Below are 24997 nucleotides of genomic sequence, written 5' to 3' on the forward strand. Positions count from 1 at the left end.
TTTTTTACATATATATATTGGTATATGTAAGTGAGTGCATGTATGTATATATAAATGCTGTGTATATATATGAATAAGTATTTATTTATATGTATCAACGTGTATGTATATCCTTATGAATTGCATTGTTAGTTTTACCATAGGTATATAATTTGGAAATTATTGTGATTATTGGTTTTGGAAATGGAAATCGATTAATTTTATAATCCAATGTAATAATATGTGTGGATAGTTTTATTATTATGTTTTTAAATGAAATGTAAATATAGAGTGACTCAGAGAAAAGGTCAATTCCTTATTATTTAATTAGAAAATAGTTGTTATATGATTGAAAAGCGTGGTAAAAATTATGGTTTCATTTGGTACTTTGAAAGATTGAAAATGGTTTCAAATGATATTTCCATTTGCTGGTGCAATTTTTATATTGAGGCAAATGAAATAAGTGTATTAGTTGGAATTGGAAAAATTAATCTAAGTTTTCTTCCAATTAGTATATCTAGAATTATGTGTATGTTAGATTATGCAAGTATGATCCTTTAGATTGGGTGGCTGTCATAAAACGAGTAACTTGTGGTGATAGAATTATGTTGTTGGATGCCCTCCGACACTAGTCTAGATCCTTATGGGAAAGTTTATGATAGTTATTTAATCAAGTGGTAATATTTAAAACTTTATGGGTTGGGAATCATATAATAAGATAAAAATATTATGGCTTCACCTGACATATTGAGTTCTACGAGTGGCTAAACGTAGATTCTTATGTTGACACCCATGGACTACTGGATCATTATCTTGTCATATTCTATGCGAGTTTATTTTTGCATATCTGCGTTTAAGAAATTATGTACTTGCTTTATATTTTGAATGTGAAAAGAAAATTGTATATTTAGTACTTCTGTTATTTGGATTATATGAATAATGTTTTGTTATAAAATCTAACATACAGGTTACTAGAAATCTTAATGATTTAATTTGTGTTCTAAGCCTTGTTTGCTGTGTTGTGGTTTTGTTGTTTTGGATTTCAGGTTCGAGATATGTTTGATTACGGACTTAGAAGTTATTGGCTACTTAACATTTAGATTCAGTGATTAATTTGAATGTATTTCAAAGATGTTGTACTTCTAATAGGAGAGTATAAATATATAATATTCTCTCATGTAATATATAGAAATGTTACATTGCTGATTGTGAGTACTTTACTGTACCTATTGTATAAATGTTAATTTGTAATGGGAATTGTTAAAAAAAAAAATTGTTCAGGTTTAGTTTATCTTGTATATATGGTGGGATATTGTTTTATGGTTGTCTTTTTTCGTTGTGATGGTTAGGGTATTACATTGTCTATAATTGACATCTCTTTGTGTTAATTCATTTCCAATTATTCTATATGTAACCATTCTCACTTTTATGAGATTTTATTTGATTCATGAGCTTGTAACTAACAATAATAAATTATTTGATTGCAAACGGTTATAAAATAAAATTGTAACTCAAGCAAGAGCCACATAGTGGAAAATACTTGTCATTACACTAATTTAAATATGATTATAATCATTGTTTCTATTGAATAGTCCAATAATAATTATGCACTATTTTTGTAAAGTAATTTAAGTCAATATTAATTAAATTTTAAAGAAAATTACAAATAATGATTGAAATGAATAATTATATAATTTAAGTTGATTCAAACACTATAATTAACTATTAATAATTTCATTCAGAAATAACATTTGGCTAAATAATATAATAGATTAATATTGGCAATACAAAAACATAATCTTAACAAAATTATCCTTTAGTAATAATCGATGTACTTAGTTCTCACAAAAAATCCTATAGTTCATTCTTCACCTACATTTGTTCACTCATGTATCCTTTCTTATTTCCTAATTTATGTTGTATAAAAAGTAGAGACACTTGAAGAAGTTTAATAGATTGCCAAATGAATCCAACAACAACATTCACAAAATATTTTAAAAGAATGCATTTTATTTTAGAAATTTTCTTGATTAAAAATACATAAGTTTCCATAAAAATTCTAAAAAGAAACAAATAGTTTCAGTGATTTTATTAGAAAAAAGTTTTAGAGGATTGATAAAATATGGTAAAAACTCTAATAAGAAGTAGATAATTTGATTGATTGGATTTTTCAACAAGTTTTCATGAAAAAAGATATGAAAAAATCTATTTTAAAAAAGAAACAAATAAATGGTTGAAGTTCTTTAAGAGAGATTTACTTAAATCTTTATATGGATAAGTTCCTAAAACTTCTAAAAAAATAAACAAATTAGATTTTTTATTCCCTAAATTTCTAGAAGATAAAAAAAGTAACTATAAAATAGTTTAAATAATAATGACAATTGCTATATATTATTCAAGAGGCTTACATAATATTAGATCAAATACATTTGATTATTTGATAACCAAATAATTCTTTTGTAATCAATATGGGCAATATTAACAAAATGTTAGCTAATTAATTAGTAATCTTATAATAAGTTATATATGGAACAACATCAAATTGTTGTATACTTTAAAATGGTTTCTAGTCAAAGTCTTACGTAAATCTAAAACTTTTTATTCTAAAGTAAAATTCATATTTTTAAATATTAAAACATATTATAGAAAATCTAAACATAATCAATTACCTACCTGTCATGCCCAAACTATGCGAGGGCAAAACACACAAAACAATTTATTTTTTTTAAAAAAAGATTAAATTGCTCTAAGTTTGATATGGTTGTCTCCATAGTTAAAATATAGGTTCTCTACGTTCATCATAAGTTAAAAAAAATCTTGATGAGGAATAAATCGCTAAGTCTAAGCTCTCGTTATAAAACTGACGTCGCCATTTGTTTCATTATTACATTGCTTATACAATCATTATATTTAAATTTATTGAAAACTATCTAAATGAATACGGGTCAATTAAATTGAATTAATAAATCAAGAACTAATTAAGATAGAAGTCACAACACAATTTTATTTAAATCACTTGATTCAAATCATGAGTCTTATTTAAATCCATGAGTACATTTTTTTTTTAAACAACATTCCTAATTAAATAATAAATTTAAAACTTAAATCCCATTGAATGTTAAAGCAAAAAAAATTAACCTTTCTTATTAGTCTTGCATAAATTTACGACTAATATTAATTTACAACTTTTAAACTAATAACTTAACAGACCATTCTCAAAATACCACTTTAACAATATTAATAAATCTAATTTTAAAACTAACTAAAGTAAATAACTAAACAGTATTTAACAACAATTCATATCTAAAAGTAAATAATAATAAATAAACTAATTTATCTTAGATTTAAACTAACATAAGAACCACGTATCAGAACTTAATAATTAAAAAGATTACAAAAATTAAATATATACAAGATAAAAAATTCCAAACTAACTAACTAATATTAGCTAATCATTAATTTTAAACTTTCTAAAATAATAAAACAACTAAATTAATACTAAACTAAACTAACTTCAATTTAATTTCTATCCTAATTTTTCTTATACAAAACTTAATTTAAATCCTTTTAATAATTAAAATAAACTAACTCTAATTTAAATATCATTTACAAAGCTAAACTAAGTGTCATGCCCAAACTATGAGGCAAAAACACACATACAATTTTTATTTATTTTAATTTTAATAATTAAAATGCTCTAAGTTTGATATGGTTGTGATCACATTTTAAGTATAGGTTCTCTACATTGTTAAATTAATACTCTCATTATCAAGTTGATATCGACAATAGATACATTTTAACTTTACAATGATAGATTAAAATAATTTGAACAACAATATATATAAGTCTTAGATGTAGTTAGGTAGAATAAATTACCTTATCTCAGTAGTCTAACATAACTTGTTATGTACACAAACATAATGATTAACTTTCTTAACAACTAAACTAAATTTACATTTAACCAAGGTTTTACTAACCATTATATAAATGTGTAACATGCATTGATTTGCAAAAGAATATCATGAACTATGTAACTAATCTGATCAAAACTATTTAATATTTATTAACTAAAACTAAACTAAGTAGCTTACATAACTTTTAAACTAATTAACTTTCTATCGATTAAATCTACTAAGCATTGTAAATTTATAGTAATTACTAACTAATACTGAGCGAAACTTTGAATATACTGTTTAAATCTACTACTTAGTTTATACCACACACATTTTAAAACTAAACTAAGATTTAAACTAAACTAACTTTAATTTTAAAGAAAACGATTACATAACTAAACAAAATTACATTTAAATATATATATATAGAACACTAACTAAATTATTAACAAATAACAAAATTAAAATTAACTTAAAACTTAAATAAGTTAAACTAACCACTAACATAAACTAACTTTTCTAACAATCCTATACTTAACAAAATAAATTACATTTTAAACTAACTAATTAAACATGTTAATAAAAGAATACTAATATATATAAAGTTTAAACAAATGACTTTACACCAATATCATAAGTAATAACTTAATTAACTACTAAAAAACAAACTTATAAACTAACATACTGAAATCTACTAACACCTACACTAATCTAACACCTAACACCTAACCTACACTAACCACCCCCACTTGGCCACTAGCCAAGCTGACTTGACCCCTAAACACTCCTCCCAACCAAGCCTGGGTGGATTACAAAGCTTCCCCACATGTCAAATCAACCCCCCCTCCCCCCCACCCCGCAAAGTATAACATCACTTACTACCCACAGCTGACAACACACACTCCCCAAAATGGAGCACTTACCTAAGACCAAGGAAGAATAACCAAAGCAAGGTTTACACACCATTTCTCACAAATCTTCCTACCAACAATACTAACGCCAACCCAATCACCATTAATGCCCTTACTGCAAGTGTGTCAGCGCTTCAAGTGCTTCGCAAGGGCCCCAAACCATAAAGCATGCGCTGACCAAAGAAAAAAGGAGGCAAAAAGAATTAAAACAAGGCAATCTCCAACCAAGGCAAAAAAATGAGCGCATTCCACAAGGAGATTAATGACCTGCAAAGAAGATGGACGGTACAGGGAGACGTCATCTCATATGATGACAAATTTTTCTTTGCACAAAACAAAACCCTTTTTTAAAAAAATGCTTTTAAAAAGTGATGCCGAAGGTAAGATTGGTATGGACTTAAGACAAAAATTTTATTAGGTGAGAAGATATTAGGTTAGTTTAAAAAGTTTAAAGTTTAATTTTGCATTGATATATTTATTTATAATTCGATTAATTTAAATTTATATTTTTAAGTCAAAATGTAAAGGGAATCTTTAAAAGTTTCTCTATTGCCAAAAGGATTTAAATTTGATCTCCCATACAAAAGGTAGAGAGTTTTACTCTCTTGAAACACTTTTTTTTTTTTGAAATTGTTTCTAAGTATGGATTTACAAGGAAAATGCTTTTTTTTTTTTTTCAAGGTGTATTTTTTTTATAGATTTAAACATTGATACCATAGTTGAGTCACATTAACACCATGTTTATTTGTTCTCCTAAATCACTTGAATAGAAATAATTTGACCCTATCCATTACTTTCTTTCCTTAACATAATTTTCATTTTTCACATATAAGGAAACTTGAAAATTTTTCTTAATTAATCTATCATCATAACATCTCATTTCTGATGTGCATCCATCTAATTTAAAATTACAATTGAATCACATGATAAACAATTATACTCAAACACCAATTATATTGGGAAACCTGATTCAAAGGCTCAGTTGAGAAAGAACTAGGAAGAAAACCCCGCATCATTTCCATTACAACAAGGTTTTGAGATACAAATTACATAGGATTTCAATCCTGAATTACAACATGTAATATAAATTTCCTTTGTGACCCTTATCAAGGGTTCCATATCAAATTCTGCAACATATTTCTATGAACCATGGAGGAAACAAAATCTGATTAGGTGACCACAAGCATGACCAAGAAATAAATCAAACATACATATTCATACAAGGATTTCACAATAGGATTCATAATGAATCAAAACTAGGGAAAGGTGGATTTTTCCAACAGGAGACGTTAGACACAACAGTAAACCAGGTGCCCAATTGGGGCTATAAATCAAGAACTTTCATTCTTCCATTCTTACTTACCAAAACTCATACGTGGTTTGTGCTGACAAGTAGGGGCCGATAACACCCTACCCTCTCCCCCTCTTCTCGTCCTAAGAAGAGACTCTACACTAGTTGAGTCCAACTAAAATGCCCTTTCTCAAAATTGGCCACTTTTGCCCTCTCCAAGGGTGAGTAATGCCAAAACACCCATGCAAGAACATCTAAAAAATTCAAACATAAACATGAAAGAAAATCATTCAAAATAACATTGTTTTCAAAGCTTCCCCACATACCCACAAACATACAAACATTCAAACAACAACAAGGTAGCATAAGCATGAAACAAACAAGAAATCTGAACAAGGGAGATGAGAATTCCTACCTTCACAAAGAGGTAATGGAAAATGAACAAGTTTGAGTAGAGCTTTCCCCTTCCTTGCTTCAATCTTCCAAGACTCCTCTCTAAATGTAGAGATTGGGTAACAACATCCACTAGACCAAGAAGGGCCTCTAAATAAGCCTCAAACTCAACCACTAAAGGAAACAATAACTACTCCCACCCACCTACATATCTAGAAGCTCCTAACCATACTATGGTTAACCACTAAGTGGAGGTGAGGTGAGACAACTAATGGTAGCCATAGTCAATTTTCGAACAAAGGCAAAAAGAGACTTTTTGAGTGACCTCAAAAGTCAATAAAAGGGGCTTAGGGGTTGGAAAAGACCCCCAACCCATACCCATACTCCTTGGGTATAATTATTTCATGATTTGAAGCCTTAGGAAAAATGTTTAGAGCTAACAAAATCTAGGAATCAAATAGGACCATCTAATAACTCTAACAATGCAGATTAAGCACTAATTTGGATTAAAACTCGATTAAGAACCAAAAAGAAAACTGACACTAACTTAAACCAACTTGGGTCCAAAGGTTACACAGCTAACCATAACTAGCACACTAAAGAGCACAAACAATTCACAAGTGTCAAGCGACACTAAAAGAACATAGTTACGAACATTAACATTTACTGATCACATAAGGATACATACATACATCTCACAATACAATGCTTGAATTACAAACAACAAGGTTTCCAAAATTAGCACATAGAGATAAGTTATGTTCCTCCGTAGGTTTTCTCAACTAAATATCTTGACACTCATTGCACACATCAGTTGTCCCAAAAAATCACATGTACATATATGTATACATATCAGAAATCCACATAAATTGAAACATACATCAATAAGGGTTTCTTCATCCTAGTTAATTCTTAACCATTTAAAATCTCATAAATCAAAGTAGTAATCCTTCATTTACTGATTTCATCAACATACATATACATAAAACATTAAATGACAACATCAAATATTTGAAAATAACATCACACAACATGAAATAATATAATATGTTCTAAGCATCAGATAATGTCTCCACATCTCGAGTCGTGAGTATCAAAAAGATAAAGTAACAACTAAGGCTACGAAGGGTCAGGGCGAGGCCTCACACTAAGTTATGTATATTAAAATACTAACTAAAATAAATCTAAATTACACTAAATTTAAGATCTTTATTCTAAACAACCATACTTAAACAATTTTAATTAAAACTAAAACTAATAAGAAAATTTCTAATCACTATTATAATATTTATTGCTAACTACTTTTAACATTACTTTATAAAACTAACACTAAAACTAATAATATACTAATAATAACATACCATTTAATAACTTAAAATTTAAACTAACCTAAACTACATACTAACAACTAAATACTAACAAACTATACTAAAATTTAATACTAACCTAACTACTAAATTACCCACCATACCTCCTATACAGCTTCCCTCCAAATCCCCATGCACTGACCTATCCAATCTATGCACTTTTTTCCAAGTGCTAACATAGAGTACAAGGCAGGTCTGTCCACCCCCCTGCACAAGGCAGAGCCTACCAAGGACTAGGTGCTAAGGGAAACTGGAGATAAAGTTTTTTTTTTAAACAAACAATCTTTCAAATCAAGCCCATCCCAAAAATGATGACCTGCGCACAAGTTGGGAGGAAAAAAGGGTGGGGTGATGTCACCCCCAAGACCTATGTTATTTGATCTCAATAGATGGCGCTAAAGGAGTAGTTAATGCCAAAAGTTTTCTTGGTAGAAGATAGATTGCTGGTTTGATATGTTAAATATTTGTTGTGCTTGATTATATTTATTTTAGATTTATTCATTTACTTTTTAATTTATTAATATTATTGAACAATAATATCTAGGAGAATTTCTAAAGATTCTCTATTACAAGAGGAAAATATAATTTGTTCCCATACAAATACCAGAGAGTTTTTGCTCTCTTGGGAAATTTTTTTTTTAAAGTCTTTATTTTTCTAAGTCTAAATTTTGAAGTTGATTTAATTAGCAAGAGTGGATTATTTTTTTTAACATAAATCTAATAGTACTAATTACAAACTAGATATACCAAGGATTTGAATGATCCATTTAACTATAATGCAAGAATTGTTTTGCTTCCAAAAATCTCGAAAACACCGAACCTTCATTCATAACATAATTTTTATTTTTGAGCATATAAGAAACATAAAAATTTTGCTTCATTAAACCATCATCATATCATCTTATTTTTGATGTGCATCCATCTAGTTGAAAATTTTATGATTAATTTTCATGATAAACAAATATCTTCAATCACCATTTTATTGGCAAACTTGATTCAAAGGCTCGGCTAGGAAAGAACCAGGAAGAAAACTCGGCTTTGTTGCCATTACAACAAAGTTTGAAATAAAAATTACATAGGATATCAATCCCAAAATTTACAACAATTTAATTGAATTTTCTTCATGGCCCTCATCAAGGGATTCATAACAAATTCTGCAACACATTTCTATGAATCGTAGAGGGAACAGAATTTGATCAGGTGACCACAAGCATGACCAAGAAAAAAATCAAACATGCATATTCATACAAGGCTTTCACAATAGGATTCACAATGAATGAAAACTAGGGAAAGGTGGATTTTTCCAACAGGAGATGTCAATCACAACACCAAACTAGGTGCCCAATCAGGGATATAAATCAAGAAATTCTATTCTTACATGCCAAAACTCATACGTGGTTTGTGCTGATAGGTAGGGGCTCATAACACCCTACCCTCTCTCCCTCTTCTCATCCTAAGAAGAGACTCTACACTGTTGGAGTCCAACTAAAATGACCTTTCCCGAAATTGGCCACTTTTGCCCTCTCCAAGGGTGAGTAATGCTAAAACATCCATGCAAGAACATCTCAAAAAAAACTCAAACGAAAACATGAAAGGAAAACATTCAAAAAGGCATGGTTTTCAAACCTTCCCAACATATCCACATACATACAAGCATTCAAACAATAACAAGGTGGCATAAGCATGAAACAAACATGAAAATCTGAACAAGAGAGATGAGAAATCCTACTTGCACAAAGATGTAATGGCAAATTAACAAGTTTGAGTAGAGCCTTTCCCTTCCTTCCTTCAATCTTCCAAGTCTCCTCTCTAAAAGTAGAGATTGGGTAACAACCTCAACTAGTCCATGAAGGGCCTCTAAATAAGCCTCCAACTCAACCACCAAAAGGATCAATAACTTCTCCCACCCACTTACAATTCTAGAAACTCCTAACTCAACCCATAGTATGGTTAACCACTAAGTGGAGGTGAGGTGAGACAACTCATGGTAGCCATAGTCAATTTTCGAACAAAAGAAAAAGAAGACTTTTTGAGTGGCCTCAAAAGTCAAAAAAAGGGGCTTAGGGGTTGCAAAAGACCCCCAACCCATACCCATACCCCTTGGGTATAAATATTTCATGTTTTAAAGCCTTAGAAATAGGTTTGGAACCAAACAAAAGCTAGGAAATAATTTAGGACCATCTAACAACTCTAAAATGTAGATTAAGCACTAAATTGAATTAGGGATGACTAAACTCGATTAAGAACCAAATTAGCAAATTGGCACTAACTTAAACTAACTTAGGTCCAAAGGTTACACAACTAACCCTAATCAGCATGCTGAAGAGCATACACAATTTACGAGTGTCAAGTGACACTAAAAGAACACTATTTACGAATATTAACATTTACTGATCACCAAAAAGATACATACATACATCTCTCAAAAAAATTGATTATGAACAACAAGGTTTCCACAATGAGTACATAGCGAACAGTTATGTTCCTTCGTCAATTTTCTTGGCTAAAATATCTCACACTCATTGCACACATCAGTAGTCCCGAAAATCACATGTGCATGTGTATATATATGTATCAGGAATCAAATAAATTAAAACATCCATTTATAACAAAATCAGGGTTCCTCTCATCCTATTCAATTCTTAACCATTTAAAATATCTTAAACCAAAATGTTAATCCTACCTTTTACTTAATTCATCAACGTACATATACATAAAACATTAAATGACGGATATCAAATATCTAAAAATAACATCACACAACATGAAATAATTTGATATGTTCAAGTATCTGATAATGTCTCGACATCTTGAGTTGTGAGTATCAAAATGATAAAGTAACAACTAAGGCTACGAAGGGTCGGGGCGAGGCCTCACACTACCCACAACTTTAAAGTTTAGTATGCTCTATATATCTAATATAAAATTTATAAGACCTTCTTTACTCGATCTATGATAAAATTCTTTAGACTACCTCTATAGAACCATTTTTATTCCAAAAAGAAAAATAAATAATCATAAACTTCAACTTTTGATACAAATAGTTTATTTTGAAAAAATACAATAACAAACTAATTTGATTGGTGAATTTTGATTGATTAGTAGAATAAAAGTCAGTACAATAGGTTATGTAAAAAATTCAACTAATTCTAAAATGTCTTTAAGAATTAGTTGAAATTTTGAAAAAATATAGTAAAAAACTAGTTTTATTGGTTGAAATTGATTGATTAGTAGAATACAAGTCAATACAATAGTTTATGTAAAAAAATTCAACTAATTCTAAAATGTCTTCACACACACACACACACACACACAAATATATATATATATATATATATATATATATATACATATATATATATAATGACAAAAGATTATAATTAATTGTAAAATGACTCAGGAATTTAAGTTTCTAAAAAATCCTAAACTATTAGAAAAAAATTGAAGCAAAAGTAGTAAATTGTTATTTTTCATTGATAGCAAAAAATTTCACCAATGAAGGGATGACATATTTCAAGTAAAAAAATTGTAAAATCTAGGAGAAAAGCTCCCACATATAAGCCTATCAATTTAAAAATATGCATTATATTCAAATAAAGATCATCAATTTTGATACTACTCCAAAGCTATATAAAAACAAACTAGAATTTGTATGGAGATTGGATTTGAGAAAAGCAACCATAGACAAAAGAGACATCATGAATTGGTGCAAGAACATCACAACACTAGTATCATTATAAAAGATTGAGTGGACATGAAAAACAAGTTGAATTCATAATATTAATGTAGGAAGTTGCATATTAGAAAGAGTGCAAGCATCAACATCTAGGTATTAGAAAAAACATATTTTTTTTCAAAAAAAATGTCAAATACATTAAATGGAAAATTCCAAAGCTATGTTTATAATTTTGATTATATTTTATACTTTAAAAAAAAAACCAATTTAAACAAATTATATAGTTTTAAAGAATTTTTTTTAAAAAATTATTCTTGCCTCTTATGCCTTTTTTTTAAAAAGAAAAATTCATTTTTGCTCAAGAGACTTTCTTAGGAGGAGAATTGTAAAGAATGATAAAAAAAATGGGAAATGCTAATTATGGTTGTATCTTGTCTAACTAGGGGCATCTAAAAGATTTAGGGAGCTGGGGAAATTAGTAGTACTCATGATTTTTTTTTTTTTTTTTTGTTTAAATTAGAAATTTCTTTTTTAAGAAATCGTAATTGCACATTAACTAGTAACAATTGAATAACTTAAAATGAAATTGTTCCTTAAAAATACAATACAAAAGATTATTTCTCACACTAGACTTATGACATGAATAATTGGGACAATCAATCAAATAAATATAGAATTTAATTGATAATGCATAGTGTTGTAGGAATTAAATTGGCAAGAAAATGAATACATGTTGATGTAAAACATACTTTCACATCTGAAAAAATGTATTAGCCTAAAATTTTGTTTCATAGATTTGAGTTTATTCGAAGATAGATCTATGAAATAAATTAGTTGTGATAAAAGCTTATGATCCATCTATATGTATTCATCCTTCCAACTTCTAAAGCTCAACATATTAATACTTGCGTTTTAGGGAAGACCTAATTATCCTCTTGCATTTGTTATGCTCTTGGATTCTATGTTGGGAATTGTACCTTGAATGATTGCTAGACATATCACATTAAAAAATTGTAACTGTTAACCTGATCTAGTTGAATTCTAATTTGAGGATGTCATGAAGGTGTTACTAATAGAATAGGTTAGATTGGACATGTTTTCTCTTTCTTCCAATTGGAATAATATTGATGACTTCTTATTGGAGGCTAACCTAGAATGGGGTTGGACCATAGTGCTATACTCATAGAATGAAAGATGGACCTTTTAGATTTGAGATAATGTAGAAATCCAATGGAAAGTTAAGAGACCTAATAGAAAGATGGTGGGAGACCCTAGCCAATTCATCTCCTCTATTAAAATCAAACTTTAAGCTAGGAGTTATCATAGATAAGGTCAAGAAGTGGAATAAAGTGTTCTTTTGTAATATATCTTTGAAAAGAAAAAGGAATTAGAAAGTAAACTTTTGATCTCTTAGAAGAAAGTTGAAGATAATTCAAATGACCTAGACTCCCAAAAATTGGAAAGATCCTATAGAAACCAATGGCTCTCTATTTTTTCTTAGGAAGAAACCTTTTTGAACCATAAATCCAAGATCCAATCACTTATAGAAGGTGATAGGAACACTAGATTCTTCCACCAAAACACTTCAAAACATAGGAGTAGAAACATAATCAAATATCTTAAAGCGACTAATAATATGGTGGTCACATTGGATGTTAATATCAACACTCAACCATCAACTACTTTTGAGAAAGGGGAGCTCTTGATGATAGAATTGATGACCTTCATGATCTACTTGATTACATTTCTGAGCTTATCTCTCCTAAGGAAAATGTTGTCATGACCAAAAAGGTTGAAAGAGAGGAAGGTAGAATAGTTTCTTTCTCCTTTCAAGGCTTCAAATCTCGTGGTCTTGATGGGTTCCCCATGGCCACTAGTAAATTTAGACCCAATTTTTGACTAGGATTCATCACAATTTTGACTCCACTATGTCGACAAAATGACCAACATTGTCATCAGTCTTTTTTCATCAATTTTATGCCACCTTAAACTTCATAAAAATTGCAATGTTACTATGGTAGATATATCAATGGAACTATTGTTAGGATATCTACCTCAACTTGCAAGCATTATGTACTAGACTATCCACCTATGCGACCAATGGTTGTCAAAATTGTGATAAATACTAGTCGACATGCATATCACACATATAACATCCCCGTCGAAATGTTATGCATTTTTGTGTTGAAATTGTGATGAATATTGATCAAAACTCATGTCGCATGTATAGAATCCTCATCAAAATGCTATGCTCCTTTGCATTGAAATTGTGATGTTTAGTTCTATATATATATATATATATATATATATATATACATACATGTATGTATATATACATATACATGTATATATACATAATTGTATATATACATATATATGTATATATAGATATGTATGTATATATATACATACATACATACATACATATATATATATATATACATATATATATATATATATATACATATATATATATATATATATATATATGTATGTACATACATACATACATACATACATACATAGATATATATATATATATATATATATATATATATATATATATATATATATATATATATATATATATATATATATATATATATATATATATATATATATATATATATATATATATATATATATATATATATATATATATATATATATATATTATCGATTAAAATATGTATAAATGATAGTGCAAATGGAGATTGTATTATCTCTTAGAGGGGTGCCCATAATCTTTCTTATCAAAATATTTCCAAGGTACCCAAAAAGTGATCATGCTCTCCTCTAGAAAAGCATGTATGAATTATAATTGATTTTGTTACATTTTTATAGTTATATCACTTGCATGTCCAATCTCCCATTCTCTAACACCCCCTTATCATTTTCTATATCACAACTTAATGAAATATGCAAATTCATATACTCTATGTGGTTTAGAGAGAAAAGAATATTGATTATAATGGGAATGGAAATCAATAAATTCATGTGAACTATCTTCTTTTTTGTAAAAATATGTAGAACATATTTTTTCTTGCAATATGTATAAAACACTTATACAATTTGTAATATTTTTTTATAAAAGGAATGCACCTTAGATTACTCAAAATTAGATGATTCACATTACCTAAGCATTATGTCAAGTAGGAAAAAGTAAACATTGTTGTACAAAGACAAAGGAAAAGAGCACATAGGCATGTGTCACAATAGGGATAAGGTTCATATCCTTTCCAAGTGCAAAAGTAAATAATTATCCAAAAGGCCACAACTTCCAATACTAAGTAGGGAAGAATCTTACTGAAAAGTAGCAGTTTATATTACCAATGTACCCTTAGGTTGCCAGAAGACTTATACTTGTACTTTTACAAGAAACTGATACCAAGACCAGATCACCTATTTTTAAAAATAGGAGATGGGCATGCTTGGAAATGTCATTTTTTTCATAAAATATAATATTTATAGATAATATGATATATCACAATATTGAACTTTCAAAACAAGAACCATGGTAATGTCTAACAGTGAACATTAACTTTAAATACAAAAAAAGAAAATGTCATTGAGTTAAAGAGTCCATAGTTCACACTAGTTATCTGAATAGTTTGATAGAAAACTAACTTAAATAATTACTACAATTACCAGTAACTAGTTTAAATAAGTGAAAATTTACCAGTATTATTGAAAATTAAGCATTTAAGGTGAAATGTCATTTACAAGAATCACCTAATTAAATGTTTAAAAATCAATAGATAATTTATATTTTTTTGATTGGTAAGAGGTTGAAGCAAAGATTAATTATTATGTATCATTAATGATTATTATTTTATTAAGCACATGCATATTTGAACACAAAGACTTCTTCGATAAAAGGCTCACAATTTACTGTTCTGTTGTAGGCTCTTGCCTAAAATCAATAGATATTTTTGCAACCTTTGTTGATGTATTGTATTCATAGATGCCTAGAGCCAGGTATATATGTTAGCATAAATGGTGAGCAAACAGTAGATATGCGAATAAAAGTATAGAAATGTAGTTATTAACAAAAAATTGCATAAAGTACTTGATCAAGGTTTATTGGTGTTGTGGCTCTTGATAAAGGAGAGGTAACATGATCTAGTTAAGCAACAAGACTAAGTATTGCAAATTTCTTTACAAGGCTTGGAAGATAGTTGTTTGTTAATCCAACAAATCCTATGATTGCTCCCTACATTAATCAAATACAAAATGTAGCTAGTTCTATGAAATTATATGTCAATATACATAATGATTAGAAAACAACAGTACCTATCCTGTTGTTTTTGAGTAAGCCTACTCTACCTAGAGAGCGAATGGAAAATAAAAGTGATAAAAATGCAAACAAAATGTCATTGATTACTTTGATTTTTGTTGTGATATACTATTTGGATCTATCAACCAATGTCGATATACTATTTGGATATGTTAGTGACATAGGCTGATAGATGCAAATAGTATATCACAATAATAGGATAGATGTAGTAGGTAAAAATGTTACCCATAGTGCCAGAAGTATCATTTTCACCATAGAAGGTAGCATGAGCTGATTGCCAGCCTTTATTTTGTGCAAGAACAATTGGAGAGTCAAATAAACACATAATTGACATTATTGAAGCCACATATATGCCGAGTGGGATGTGCATTTTGATGTCTAAGAAAAAAACATAACAAAGCAATAGGCTACATCACTAGAAACTAATTCACAAATAATACATGAATGCAAATTAACATTAGTAATCTTTATTTTAAACAACAAAAGAAAAGTATGTTTGATAAATAAAATTAACAGTAACACATTATTTTCAAATTTAAATAGCAAGACAAAAGTATGTTAGAGAAAGAAAATTAACAGTAACACATTCTCTAAAATAGGAAACAATAAAATTGAACCTAGGATACACTCCATAAAAATGCAAATGATTTACCTACTAAAAGAGTATTGTTTACACAATAAGGAAATTCAGCAAACTCAAATTGATGAACATCAAGCTTTTCCCTTCTTAGCATTTGGATCAGCCAACTCTTTTTCGAAAATAGACATAGGTTATGTGTTTTCTAGTGAATAGGCAATGCAAAGGTTCATAAAAATACAACAGATATGCTTTTTTTATAAAACCCTAGTTTTTAAAATCTATTGTCATAGTGGTTCTATCATTACCTACCTGGTGCAACTTTCATAACCAATATGAAAGGAACATTAGATATGAGAAAATGTTTGTCTGTCTCATATTTTTCCTTCTTAGCATCTCCTTCTCTGAAGTAATCTATCCTCTTTTCCCAAGAGGACAACTACAAAAGGGAATCAGCCTTATTAGATATAAAGTTAAAAGCATCCAAAATGCCCTTTTGGTCATTTGTCCACATATAGATTCAATAAAGAAGAAATTCCCACTGTGGCATGGTAATTAGAACTAGATAAAATCTAGTTAAATTCCTACTAGTGGCATGATAATTAGAACATCAAAGTAAAACCTAGATTAATCAATGTGTTAAATGATAATACATACACACAATAATGCATCTTAAATGTATACTTTTAGGTCACATGATTTTCGTTTGCACAAGAATGTTAGTAGTGGAGCACATGACATGACAGTGACCTTCTAAGAATCTTATTTATTATATTCCACTGTGTTGTAATCACACATAATACTTTACTCAAAAATATTGAATGAAGGTCAAGATAAGCTTTATATAATAATGCTTTTCTACAACATTGAGTAATGAATACTCACAAGGGCACAATCAAAATCTTATTGGACATAGTGGCTTCTAAGGTTTCCAACCATGGAAGATATAAATATGTGATCCATATAAAGTCTTATATCAACTCTTCCACTAAAAAAAACAAAAAAGTGGACACTCTAGTCCAAACTAATGAGATGATATCTTGGTGTCCATTATGATGTTCATATGTGGTTGTTCATGTTATTTGGATTGTATTAAAAAATAGGAAAGTGTCTTGATTTAAGAATCATGTAATTTCATTAGTTTGTTAGAATGCCCATTCAATTGTACATAATTTTTTTTATCAATATTTCAGATCATATTTTATGATTGATCAAATTATGCTCATGAGTTATTAGCTTAGATACATTGAGTCTAGAATGTAGACTTTGATGGGTGATTGAAAGTTAATTTCTTAATGATATTACCCATACACTCTTTGTCATGTATATTTCTTGAGTGTTTCCATTCATGGATTGTTGCGTTGAACAATTCTATCAAGAAAGATATTATATGAGTCTAGAGAAGCTTGATGAACATTGGCCCTGCTCTAGAGCTCATTGATGAACATCACCCCCCAAATTACAAGGAAACAAACTTCTCTGACTTCATTAATCTCATGAGAACCAACACATTCAAACCAAGAGCATTGTTGGACTCACTCAAGCTCTCTTGCTTTGCTTCCAATAAGTATTCTACTTATTATAATTAATAAGAGATGCCATTGTCTAATCTATTGTAATTGTTGGTAGATTCTATGGTATTTTGGGTGGGCTATGAAAGCTGACCCATTTTTGGGCATTGTGATCTATTTTAGTCAGCTAGGTTCATTTATGTGAAATCTTCCTCCCTCTTTCCTATGAATTTTCAAGAGTTCCTTGAATCTATTACTGCATTTAATTAAATTTTCATTCTTCTACTTCAGAATGGGTGCTACTCTATTTTGGGGTTGAGAAAATGATTTTCCCCTTTGGTTTTTTTCTATTACATACTTTGTAGTTAATTTTACCTATTTTATTTTCTAGGAGTTAAAAGGAATGATGATTTGAATTTATGTATTTCAACCTTTTCTCTGTCATTATTTCCTAGCTCATAGCTTATGCTCTAGAGATTATTTGTATACTCATTATTGACAATGAAGGCCTTTGTTTTTTTGTCCTAGGACCTAATTAGTTTTCTTTACCTGGATTGACTTTGTATTTTGAAGTTTTGAGCCACTTCCCAATGGAATCATGTTTCGTACTAGTATAAAATGTCATAGGTTTATAATAAGAATCATCTAGGGATTAATTTTTTGAGAATCTTGTTGATGATTTTTTTCCATAGATCTAAGTTCATCACTATTATTGATATCACAGTTAGATTTGCTAGAGTTAAATACATTTCTTAGCACTTCTTTCTAACTTTTATCTTGACAAAAAGTGGTTAGGGATTCCTTCTTCTAAGTTATTACAGAAGCCTTCATTATTTAAAAACTCAAATTTTCCTATTAGTTTCCCTTGTAATGATTTTCAAGAATATCTGGGAACAAAAGAACCTTGCAATGAACATGGTATGTCTAGGCTCAGGTACTACAAATTTCACATCATGATAAGGGGTCCCTTGCCAAGTAGTAGCTTATCAACTAGAAAAATCAAAATGCTGGTATAAAAAATAATGGTGAAATACATAACCATATTCCTTGCATCTATCACAATCTCCATTCAATTATTCTTGCATTGATAAAGTAAGAAACAATGCCTATTGAGTGGAATTGTTGGTCCAGTGTTCAATAATGACACTTGATATTTAGAGAATCAAAATCAATAAACAACTTAGGAATTCCATTGAAAACCAACAAGCTAAATATATTACCATTAATAAGTCGCTCTAGATAACTTAAATAACTATTGAATTAGAAGTCATTGTCATGGAGTGATAGTCTAGATATCTATACATTTAGTTTGTTATACTATTCATAGTATACAAAAAATTAAGGAGTAAAAGGTCCCATGAAAATGGATCTATAAAAATATAATTAGAAATGGTTATATAAAAAACAAGCACATTTGAATTAGTAGCTCTAGGAACTTTCTAGGTTTTCTATAATCTTCAAGATTTGGAAGTTCCAATAAAGGATGATCATCTCCTTATGTTTTTAAAGAAATAATATTGCTTCTACACCAAGTATAACCTCCTCTAGACAATAATAATACCTCATTTCTACAACTCCATGGCTCAGTAATGATAGTTATGAGGAAATATCCAACCAAGATTTTAAAAAATTCTCATTCCTTCCTGATGCTTCCAATTACTATTCATAATGTGCATTCATACTCTACCATTTATTATGAGGAGTGTATATTAAGTGAGTTATACTTGTGTGCACTATATTTTTTGAGTTATATCATACTAGAGTTGCTAGTCACCTTGAAGTTTTATCAAAGAAAACCCAAGTGATAAGAGAATGATGGTTTTTGATATATTTGAAAGAACATGTATCATTTGTTTGAAAAAAATGCTACTAATTACAAAAAAAATCCATGCTCAAAAACTATTATGTAAAAATAGAAGAGTTAACTTACTATTTTGTGCTAATGAACAATGATGATTTGGATCTTTGTTTGAAACCTAAACTTAGTTTGCTGCCCAATCTTGGATGAAACTATCACTTAAAATCTTGTACCATTTCCTTAATATGAAGCATATTAATCATACTTATAAATCAAATAATTGAGAAAAATGTAAAGCTGAATACATATCTTTAATTTAATTAGGAATATAAAAAACTAAATATTGAAGAGATGGCTTACCCAGACTGGCTAGTAGTGAAATAAGTCTTTTTCCCAAATACTAGGGGCTCCTGCAAAAAAATTGAAATGACCCTTTCAAAACTTATCTCAAGACAAATATCTTCATATCATCAAAAAGAACACTCTTTTATATCTGGATTTAATTATTTAAGCCATAGGAGAATTAGTAAGATGCAATGTTTAGGTAGTAACTAGTTCAAGCGAGATATACAAGGCACTACCCCTATTAACTTGTATGTTACAAGGATCTCATGTTTTAGGAATGTTGAGAAATAGATGTAAAAAGAAAAACAAAAAAGAAGCCATTATTATTTGTAATCTATAAAAGTTACTTTTTGAGGGAAAGAATAAGGGCCTACTACAGTGAGACTATAATAACAATCTACAAGAATGGATCAATATAAAGCATTAAAATCATTGTTATTCAAAAAAAATACTTCAAAACATATGATTATCATGCCAAGACTATCTTGAAGTAGATGAATAAGCATACTTTACTACCATAGATATAATAATAGAAGATATTATAACTATGCATCATAAATGGAAGCATACCTCATATTCTTCAAACACATGGCCTTCAATCATTAGAACACTAATTCAACACTTGGGAGAGGATAGAGCAAGTCTTGACAACCATTTTTTTGAATATAAAATTCAATCATTATAATCACACGATAATGTTCATTAACACATAAGATTCATTAACACACAACATTCATAAATAATTCATTAACACATAAAATTCATGAATAATTCATTAACACATAAAATTCATTAACATCATTTCCTTATGGGCTTCTTAATGTTCTTTTTTTTTTTTTTTTTAAATCTTGTAAGAGGAATATTAGTGTCCTCATCATTCCCCTCCTCTATTGGTTCTAATGCCAATGCATGTCTCCTCCTCACATGTTCAGAAATAGGTGGCCATTGCGCCAAAGGGGAGTCTATTGAAAAACAATTGCATCATGAGTTAAATTTAAACCATTTATATTAGTGAATTACATGTATTTAATTAAGTAAAAGAGTTATAAATCAAAAAATATATTTAAATGAATAAAACATTGATTTTCTTTACTTGAATGTGCCACATGGTCTACATGGCGATCAGTCTGAACATCCTCTAGCACTCGTTCGGTATGACATTTTGTATCCTCTAAAATCTACACCAAAAAGGTTACACCAAATTAAATTTGAGATGTTAAATTATATAAATAATTACATATTTATTTTTAAATAGAAAATGAACACCTCCATTGACACTACGATGCACATCTTGAGCTTCATCATGTGGCATAGGATCTATGTTACAATTAGGAGGCTACATTGCAATGTCATGCACACATTATTATCAAATAGATTATTGTTCAAGTATTCAATTTCAAATATATTTTCTTTTTTTCATATTTACATGCTCACATGATGCAAGGGGCTCTTGGGTTGGGCTAGTGGAAGCTTAGTGTAAGTGTTTAACCATCGCTTGATAGCCTTCCGTGAAGGCATTTTTTTGGTGTTCTCTCATGGCCTCTAAATTAAATTTAGAGCCCTACATTTTTTGATTAAAAAAATTTATTTCTATTTTATAAATAATATTTTTCAAGAATTTATTTACTACTACTTACAATTCATGCTTTAATTTTTGAATATCCACTAGAGCTAAGTTTGTGTTGCCCAATCTTTTACAACCTGGCCTTTGTGTCCTTTGATGTATTCTACAACCTATGAAAATTTTGAAATATGTTAGATGATATAGACATAAAGATTCCTAATTAGTGCAAATTATTACAGTGTACTAGTAGTTAATACTATTGCATACCTTCTCTCATTTGCAGGTGTAACTCCTCTTTTAACATCTATTTTTTTCTTTGCATCCAAAATGAAGTCATTCCAATCCCTCACTAAAATAAAGGGAGGATGCTCAAACTTTGGATTCTAGATGAGACTCCTTCTATATGAGTCCCTCATAGTCTTCAAATATTTTGTAGCCTTTTCCAAAATTTTCTTCTCCTCAAAAATATTACCAAACTCATGCTCTAAATCTTTAATGACCTAATATTTTAAATTTTTTTCTTGCAAGTTCCACCTTTTAAGAAAAAATACAAAATTTTTAGATAGAAAAATTAACTAAAGCTGTGTACCTTGAATATACTAAAAGAAAAGTTGTATATCTTATGTGTAGGTGGGCCTGAATATATTCAATTCATGGTCATAAAGTATCTTATAAAATGAATCATTTACAGAAAAAAATGTCATGGGATCATCAATCCAAAACTTGTTAGGAGTAGGCAAATGCATATTACAATATAAAAAACAATAATTTAAAAGTACCTAGAAGCTTAGGACATTGCAAAAGCATCAATTCATTGTCATCAATCAACAATGACATTTGCATAGCTCCCATAATAGAAACATGGGTAGATCTAGGAAATGATGGTGAATTATCACCAACACATGTACTATGATCTGTATTTGGCATCACAAACATCAGTGATGTATCTATTGCTAGATGCACCGATGAGTAAAGTACAAATTATCAAATAATAATTAATACAAAAAATAATATAGCAAAACAAGGATTTACTAGACATAGACCATGAAGGCATCAATGTTTGCATGCCCCTTGTTGCTGACATTGCAGTTGGAAATCTTTGATGGACCTCTATCAACCTCCTAGGAGTCTCCTACACTTGATGACCTAGTGAACAATACATTGTTAGCAAGGACATCTTGATATAATAAAAGTTAGATTTAAGAAGTTTTTGAATGTTCGATCAAAGAAAAAATTCCTTTTAACTTGAAAACTTAAGGATTATTTTACCTAAGGCAACTAGAGCTCCACTAGTATCGACCTCACTACGATGTACTAGACTAAGCACTTGAGGTTGCAAATAATCTTGTAACAAGAACACACACATATTTTAGTTCACACCATAAAATTGACCTTTATTGAACTTTTTTTATAATTAAAGATTCATTGTTGCTTACTTCAAAATGATGTGCTATGGCCATCAATTCCTATTGCCTCTTCAGCACCTCCTCCATTGGATTTGGATCTTTGAAAATGGTCATAATTTCTAAATTTATTTATTTTCAATTTTTTCCTCATCATATATGTTAAATTAGGCACCTCTACAATATCATCATTAGAAGGGGTAGGTGCCTCTATTCTTGCAAGCACTTTTCCCTTATCCTAAACATCAAATTGTCATAGAAATATTAGTAAAACTTTTATAAAAACTCTAAAACCCTAAATAAAATAACATAATAATATAACATTTTTCAACTATCTAATTTGTAAAATTTCAATAAGGTTTATTGTCACTGAGGAATGGGTGGGAGCTAGAGCATCCTCATGGCCTCTATCCTATGGGAGATTCATATTTTCCTATGACAAAGATTAAACATAAAAACTTCAGTGATCATAAAAAATGCTCATTATTTCTAAATTGATATTTTTTAGTTTTTTTTTTTTCATCATTTATGTTAAATTAGGGACATTTGCGATATCCTCATTAGAAGGGGTAGTAGTTTCCTCTGTTCTTGCAAGTGCTCTTCCCCAATCCTAAACATCAAATTGTGATAGAAATATCAGTAAAACTTTCATAAAAAACTCCAAACCCAAAATAAAATAACATAATAATATAACATTCTTCAGCTATCTAATCTATAAAATTTCAATAAAGTTTTCCATGGTTAAAAGAATGGGTGGGAGGAGCATCCTTGTGGCCTATATCTTGTGTTTCATCCATATCATCCTGTGACAAAGATTAAATATAAAAACTTCAGCCAACTGATCTTAGCAAAAATAACTTATTAATAAAATTGTATATAGTACTTGCCACCCTCATGATAGTAACATATTTTTTATCTATGTGATTTAAATAGTAATCTATTAGCAATTCTTCCCCTACACTTATTGATTTTATTGCACACATACAAAAACTTGATTCCCCTCATGTGCCTTAAAAATGCAATTGAGTTGCTTATTAGTTGAGGAAGGTTGTGTACTATTTATAAAACTTGGAGTATTACCTGTTGCTTTTGGTCTCCCATCAATGTACATAGAATTTTTTTTTACTTTGATCATTTTCTTTCCATTGTATATAAGTTTCTAATAGTCCATACCTATGCATACTCTTTTTATATTGAACAATCCACATCGAATCATTGTAATTGTAACAAGGACCGATATACTTCATTAATTCAACAACTTTCTTGTAACATACCTTTATCGCATCCATGGAAAATAGGCCCAAACCATGTAATGAGGATGGAGCTGTTTGATATATCCTCTCATTAACACAAAAATCAATGTTAATTGGAGGTAGCTCATTAGGTACCCATTCTTTCTCAATATGCATGTACTGAAAGGGTACCTTGATGTCACATTTTCTCTCATCATCATAAGAATATGACCCCCTTTAGCAAGGAAAAATTGTATGTGTTTATTGAATTTTTTTCTAATCTTTTGACCTCTAGTTGATCTCTTATTTTAGCCATAGTACATGTATAATTTTCATCTACCATTCCCTCATTTCCCTCATTCAATGTAGATAGATCTAACAAGTACCTATTTTGTGGTCCCTACAATTCATCAAATGAGATATTGTCACATCCCTGCTTCAACTACTAGAGAATTTTGATAATGATTGAATAAAATACATTGAATAATCAAGTCGTGAACCATGTGTACAGTTATTCTTTGTCTATACATGAGAGATATAAAATGTAAGAAGTTGAAAGTGATTATATAATTGCATGTCTATGTGGTTCTTCTTTTCCTATTTAAAAAAGAATATAAGAAAATTATGTCTATTTATTGACCTATACCTACTGATCCATGTCACTATGCCCAATTCTCACCAAAGGGGTTAAATTTCCTACATATGTTAATCATTTATCTTAAGTTAGCTACAAATAACTTAGAAGACAACATGAAAATTT

This window comes from Cupressus sempervirens, chromosome 3 (genome assembly GCF_028749045.1).
Source record: "Cupressus sempervirens isolate cs-2001-9-10 chromosome 3, ASM2874904v1, whole genome shotgun sequence".
Classification (NCBI taxonomy): domain Eukaryota; kingdom Viridiplantae; phylum Streptophyta; class Pinopsida; order Cupressales; family Cupressaceae; genus Cupressus; species Cupressus sempervirens.